The 7,636-nt window shown below is 44.3% G+C and overlaps 1 long non-coding RNA gene across 1 annotated transcript; it reads right to left on the bottom strand.

Moving 5' to 3' along the window:
• Positions 1-5,955: 5,955 nt before the first annotated feature.
• On the bottom strand, positions 5,956-6,553 carry LOC147688739 (uncharacterized). The gene is made up of 4 exons (XR_015300550.1): positions 6,489-6,553; positions 6,297-6,401; positions 6,109-6,197; positions 5,956-6,023 (listed from the first exon to the last, which is right to left on the bottom strand). It is a non-coding gene; the product is annotated as an uncharacterized LOC147688739 (long non-coding RNA).
• Between the last annotated feature and the right edge of the window lie 1,083 nt (positions 6,554-7,636).

A 7,636-nucleotide genomic window follows, 5' to 3' on the forward strand; every position in this document is an offset into this window, starting at 1 on the left:
TCTTCAGCCAAGGTATTGGCCACAGGCAGATCACCTTCTGAACGTTAGAGCTGCAAGGGACACCGCGTGATAGCGGTCCGTGACTTCACGTAGGTGCTGGTGCACTGTCGCCAAACCCATGACCCAGCGAACTGACGCCCAGAAGGGTGAGGCGTAATGCGGGGACCCGAGGGGTTCGGATGCCAGAGTATTCACCTCTACACAGCTGCCAAGCGCTACTAACGCCCATGAACATTGAGACTCAACTCGTGTTACCCCCGTCACGCTACACCTGGTAAACAGCATTCTGGGAGTTGGAGTTCTCCACAGACTCTAACGCAGCGGAAGGTCACATGAGTGGGGGCGGCGTCAGTAAGGAACTGTATAAAGGTTGCCATTATGTGAACTTGGCGCTTTGGACTGGTGGCACAGCAGCTAAAGGCGTCTGAAGAAGGATAATGTTTCCGAAATGCATTATGCCTAGCTGTAAGGATATCCATTAAAGAACCTCACCTGCATTTCCCCGCTTGGGCTCCTTTCTTTCAAGTGTTGGAGGATTGTTACGATAGTTTCCGTGTCAGCCAGAGACACGCCAAGGATCCCCGCCTCGTTAAGTGTCTGCCTGCTTCACTGGTGTGCTGCGTAAGCAGGTTTTTCTTCAGCCAAGGTATTGGCCACAGGCAGATCACCTTCTGAACGTTAGAGCTGCAAGGGACACCGCGTGATAGCGGTCCGTGACTTCACGGAGGTGCTGGTGCACTGTCGCCAAACCCATGACCCAGCGAACTGACGCCCAGAAGGGTGAGGCGTAATGCGGGGACCCGAGGGGTTCGGATGCCAGAGTATTCACCTCTACACAGCTGCCAAGCGCTACTAACGCCCATGAACATTGAGACTCAACTCGTGTTACCCCCGTCACGCTACACCTGGTAAACAGCATTCTGGGAGTTGGAGTTCTCCACAGACTCTAACGCAGCGGAAGGTCACATGAGTGGGGGCGGCGTCAGTAAGGAACTGTATAAAGGTTGCCATTATGTGAACTTGGCGCTTTGGACTGGTGGCACAGCAGCTAAAGGCGTCTGAAGAAGGATAATGTTTCCGAAATGCATTATGCCTAGCTGTAAGGATATCCATTAAAGAACCTCACCTGCATTTCCCCGCTTGGGCTCCTTTCTTTCAAGTGTTGGAGGATTGTTACGATAGTTTCCGTGTCAGCCAGAGACACGCCAAGGATCCCCGCCTCGTTAAGTGTCTGCCTGCTTCACTGGTGTGCTGCGTAAGCAGGTTTTTCTTCAGCCAAGGTATTGGCCACAGGCAGATCACCTTCTGAACGTTAGAGCTGCAAGGGACACCGCGTGATAGCGGTCCGTGACTTCACGGAGGTGCTGGTGCACTGTCGCCAAACCCATGACCCAGCGAACTGACGCCCAGAAGGGTGAGGCGTAATGCGGGGACCCGAGGGGTTCGGATGCCAGAGTATTCACCTCTACACAGCTGCCAAGCGCTACTAACGCCCATGAACATTGAGACTCAACTCGTGTTACCCCCGTCACGCTACACCTGGTAAACAGCATTCTGGGAGTTGGAGTTCTCCACAGACTCTAACGCAGCGGAAGGTCACATGAGTGGGGGCGGCGTCAGTAAGGAACTGTATAAAGGTTGCCATTATGTGAACTTGGCGCTTTGGACTGGTGGCACAGCAGCTAAAGGCGTCTGAAGAAGGATAATGTTTCCGAAATGCATTATGCCTAGCTGTAAGGATATCCATTAAAGAACCTCACCTGCATTTCCCCGCTTGGGCTCCTTTCTTTCAAGTGTTGGAGGATTGTTACGATATATATATATATATATATATATATATATATCCTGCTCGGCTTCAGAACTCGTATCTTCCAAAGAACCGCACTCGTGGAACCAAAGTTTTTGCAGTGCTCACACCATAAGTTTATTCACAGATGTTAACAGACGCGTTTCAGCATTACGCCTTCGTCAGTGTCAATTACATTGTGGAGATTGGCCTGGGATATAGCGGCAAGCAATCATAGACATGGTTGACGGACTACAGTGGTATTAGGGTCGCGACATCTTGGAACATGTCAATACACTTCACATTTAGGTGCGTATTACCCCATATTGGAAACAAATTACATATTGCCGTGGATCGGCATGGTTCCCCGTGTTTTACACATCCGGGGAAGATGTCGGGTGCTTTAGACTAAAGCCCCGCTAGCCAGAGTTTCCAAAGTCCATCAAGGCGGTGGAGGAACAAAGAAAAAGAACAACAGCCGGGAAGCAAAGAGGAGGACAGACACCCATCCCTCCTCCTTTTCACAACGAATGCACAGTAATCCGCCAGTCATGGTTACGAGGCGGCAAGAACAAGCCTCCGGAAAACGAGGCAGGAGGAGAACAAGGAGAGCAGGGGGAGGCAGAAAGAGGAAGGGCCCAGAGATGGAGGAACAGAAGAAAGCCCAACAAAAAGTAACTACCACTCACGCAGACGACCTCACTGTAGTTAACCTATCGGAGAGAGAGTTAACTGAAGTTGGACAGAACTTACTCAGCAGAGGCTTAAGCTTCTGTCCCAACAGTAAAAGCGAATACACACAGATGAGGATTGATCTGCATGCATTCGTAAGGAAACTCAAGTTACATAAATACCACCAACTCAGAATAAACACAAAAGGATCTAAATTTGTGAGAAAAAGACTAACTGCTACCGACATTCTATCCTGTGAAGATCTAAGAGGGATAGAGAATTTGGAAAATCTAAGAATGGAAAGAAAGACACAACCATCACAGGAGAACACCATGATCGACAGAGCTTTAGACAACGAAATTGACCAAGAAAGAGAGGACAGTGGCTTTAAGCCAATGTCGATTTTGGGAAAACACGTGCCACCCCCACCAATTCTCAATGCTCTCTACTACGAGCAGACAAATCAAAAGTGAATTTCAGATTTGTTCGGTATATTTATTTTTACCTTTTACTTTAGAAATGTCAACATATATGCTCAGACGGGTTGTCTGAGGAGGACACTCAACATGTAACAACTACTATACAATAATGCAACCAAAAGGAATATACATCACAAAACGAGTTACAATAACACACAATCAATATAATACACCTTTCAAATTAGTGAATGGTCATGTTGGAACATTCAATAAACCAAAACAAATTAATCAGTAATCAGTGAGACTCAGAAATAAATTCTGTATCCTTCATAAATTCCTCCACAGATGCCGACGCGTTTCGAGTCCGTGAGACAGGTTGACGGACTCTCGTCAGGGCTCAATCAATGTAGTTCTAAAGGTGTTTATGTTAAAAAGAAAGACAAAAGGAGAGCAACATGTCACCAATTGTTCTTATTACCAGGGTGACAGCCCCCAATGCCCCTCATGGCTCTTTTAGTACCTGACAGTGACTCCGAAGGCCTTATCTCGGGGATCTGTTAGCACCAGTGCTTGTAGCGGGACCTTGTTATCTGTAAGATAACATCAAGCTTAGAATGCGAACAAACAATGTACTTTAGGTTTGTACACACGCGGGCGAACCCGCGAAACAAAAAGGAAAAATTCCAGATTCATACCTCGGACAGTAGCAAGTGTTTTCTCCCTGTCCCTTTCTAGTTCAGATGTCGTGTGGTTCCTGTAAAGTGCGAACCAAAGTCGCCACATTAGATTATGCACCGGCTCACACATTTAAAGTGGTAAAAAGACTCAACAATCAAGGTTTTTAGACCGCCTACCTGTAGACACAACGTATTCTCAAAGGTCTCAGGTTTCAGGCATGCTGATCGATCTGGTAAACTATAAAAAGTTTAAGCCAATGTCAACATTCTGTCCGGTAATGCCGTGGGATGGTAAGAAGTATTTTGACCCTTTAGACCTGCTTATGGGGTCCCACAAGGACCCCTAGGGCCCCAAAAAGATTTTTTTTAAATAACTGAGAAATGTGCGCAGGTTGCATGGATCCGCCATAAAAAAATAAAAACGAAGCGCGTGCTCTTGTGCTTTTTTAAAAATTAGCTGCGTGGGAAGGAGAAATCCCAGGGTCTAAAATATTCCCTTTGAAGCGGATATGGAGAAAAAAGGAAGGTCCCAAAACGTATTTTCCCCATGCAATTTTCTATAGGAACCGTTCATCGTGACTACAGCCCGAACCGCTGAACGGAATTACACCAAATTTGGCAAAGTGGTAGTCTTTGGTTCAGACTCATGCCTTTTGCTTAAATGGTATACATTCATTCAGTAGTTCCTGAGAAAATTACAATTAAAAGTTCATATATATCTATGGCCTCGGTGGATCCGTGCATCTTGCGTGCACTCTAAGCGCACTGTCCCGTTCGCGCACTAATTGACTGTCAAGTTGTTGTCAACATTCAAAACTAGGAAGTGTTGGCAGGCATTTTGTGCCTCGGTAGGAGCGAGGATCTAGAAAATAGTGGGACAAGTGTTTAACACGTATAAAGGGGGCATGTAAGAAATATTTTGATCTTCTAGACCTTTTTAGAGGGTCCCACAAAATATTTATTTGGGGGGGAGGGAATTGAGAAATGTGCGTTGGGTGCATGAATCCGCTGTAATAAAAATAAAAACGAAGCGGGGGCTCCTGTGCTTGTTTAAAAAATTAGCTACCTGGGAGGGCCAAATCCCGGGTCTAAAATAATAAATTTGATGGGGTCCAGAGGGGCCCTGTAGCCCGGTGTCCGGCATTTCTCGGTGCTACAAAATAAATGGGTGAGGTAACTCAAAGGTTTGTCTAAGCCCCGAGGATTACCACCCTCCGGGGCTTTTTATATTTTGAGAGGGGGGGCCGCGTTTTCTCTATTCTGGAGCAGTCGAAGGCCTTGGAGAACACTATCCCCAGGAGTGGCTCCTGCTGTGTCTCTGTGCGTCTACCCCGGGACACTGCTGTTTGGCATGGCAGGGCTGGAGTCGAGTCCCACTGTGTCATAGCAAACTTGAGGGCATATTAACAAGTGCTATTTTGTCGCAATTCTTTTTAAAAAGGCACAAATGCGGTGAAAATTATATCGCCCTATTTACTAGATGACGCTAAGATGCATTAATGCATGTTAGTAGCCAGTTAGCTAAGGGCTCGCCTCGAATCTCCAATGAGTTGCAATGTAGGTGTTCTCAGTGGCAAGGTAGGTGTTTCTATGAGAATATAAAAAGGAAGAGGGAGGTTTGACAATAGCGTTGTATTTACAAGGCGGCCCAGGATTTGAGGACCGATGGGAAAAATCTTGCTAATTGCGGTTTATGTCAGATCCTAACATCTGTTATGAATTAGACTTATTGTTATTCAAAGACAGTGGTCTCAGACACTTATTTATACTTAGTACTACTCAATAAATGATAACCTTCTCTTTAGTCATGGGGCATGTCCAAAGGATCAGCCCGGATACATTCAATTATTATTAGTATACAATCAAGCCAAAAAGCAACAGCAGTAAATATGAATCCAGGGCAATATTTAATTCATTACAATCATTGCTATCTCAATATAAAAAAGAGAATTTAGGTCGCCCAAATGAAATATGTGCAGGAAAATGAATATAGAGTGCTAGAAAAGGAGAAAGTGTAAAAGGAGCATAGAGTAAAAAGTACCTCAAATTTTTATATACATGCAGTAGATTCGCATAATATACAATTTACAGATGACCTGGTGTGGAACAGATTCAAGCCACTTTTTTATGGAGACATTGTTTCCACAATTATATTGCACATGGAAGTATATATCAACATCCAGGATAGAAACAATTATATGGCGTCGACGTTTCGACTCGTCTTTAGGGCTTTATGGAAAATTAAACCTTAGCCTTGCGAATCTTCATCAGGACTATTGAAATGGGCAGCCAGAAGAGTAGCACAAGCCCTGAAACAAATTGGATATATATATAAGGCTGTTGCATCAACAAAATGATTGTTCCAAGTCTCAAAATTCGATTATAAATGAGATTTGGCTTACCTAACCAATGAAGGTAGTGGGAAGGGTGATGTTTTCAATTTCGCACCCAGGGGTGAGGAATTAATACCTACGGAGTTAACAAAAAATGGTCACTAGACCAATCCTACTGTAGTTATAATTCACTAGTAGGGCCTCCTAATTAATGAATTTACCTTATTCACAAGGTGAGTCTGGGTTGTAGGTTAACTCCAGTATTGCAGGTATTAGAACGCTGCTTCATCAATGTTCATGGGACTTAATCCTATTTACAAAGGGGGGAAAAAATTAGCTCATGAGGAATTAATCTTAAAATTAAAACCGTCCTTTATACTGTGGATAGAGATATTCAATATACTCTTACCCGACTTGCTTGTTAAAGGCCCCTTCAATCGGCCAGTTTTAAATTGGAATCAAAAGTCAAGGAGAATGCACAGCAGCCATTCGATTCGCGCTGCGTGTCGAGTGCCTAAAGGTGCAACGAAGAATAGATCAGTTGCAGCATTTTGGCCAGAACGAAGTTAGGAAATTCAAAGCGGTAAAGAACCGCACTTACCAGTTAAACAATCAGTCACCGGTTAGGTCCGAGTAACTCGGCGTTCGGTTCCGAGTGATTCTGTCATCCATCATAGAAAGTGAAGACGGACTAAGTCGGAACGACGGACTGAATCCACCGGCATGCCGGGAATTCAGGGTTTTTATCTTGTGACCGCTATTGCTCAAGGGGGTTTAAATAAATTTCAGGAAGGTCCCATAGTGAATGACAAGGGGAGAACAGAAACCTTATTACATTGCGCAGCTACATTTGGTATATAGAAAGTGTAATGAGTCGGCCATTTTGAGTTGGGACCGCCGATCATTTCTTTCATATTACAATGCACTGCATTCTAATCAGTTCGAGGGATAACGTATCAGACCTATTTAAAAAGTGAACCATAATGCAATAGTGTTTTACATTGCAATATATTAATACTTGCATTCCAAAGTATGGTCTAGGTAGACATTTAGCTTAACACATTTTGCAATAAGTCACCAAGAACATTGAAATTCATAATTATACATCAGATTTTCCGGGTGCATAATGTTACACAATAAAATGCAGTCATGCAGAGGAGAATAAACACTTAAGTCTACAAATTGATCAAAAATGTGGTAAAGGTTATTACCCAGACCTGCGTAGCTCATGATGGCTAGTCAGTTGTTACTCGGTTGTCATGGAAACCTAGACCTTCAGCAGGGATACCTGTCTAATAATTTCCTCCTGTTCATTAAGTCCCTGATTCACAGTGTTGAGTGAATATATCCATTTACATTCTCTTAAACTGAGTATGTTACCAAAGTCACCTCCACGTGCATGCGCTGTGACCTTCTCTATCACCCACCAGGTGAGGCTGTTGCAGTCATGGCCAAAGGTAGTGAAATGTTCAACCAGAGGTGCTCCTGGTGTTTTGCATCTAATATGACTGCAATGCTGGAGAATTCTACATTTGACTCTTTGTGTACTTTGACCTACATATAAAAATCCACAAGGGCATCTGATCCCGTAAATAACCCCAGCAGTATTGCAGTTGCTGTGTTGTTTTAGAATGTGCGTTATGTTATTATGACTGAATGTGGTGCATTCTTTTGTTAAAGGGCATGCAAAACAAGAGCCACACTTTTTGTGACCCTTGATCGGGGGAAGGTCCCAAAGCGTGGTTTGCC

The sequence above is a fragment of the Lissotriton vulgaris genome, chromosome 10, assembly GCF_964263255.1.
Source record: "Lissotriton vulgaris chromosome 10, aLisVul1.2, whole genome shotgun sequence".
Taxonomy (NCBI): Eukaryota; Metazoa; Chordata; class Amphibia; order Caudata; family Salamandridae; genus Lissotriton; species Lissotriton vulgaris.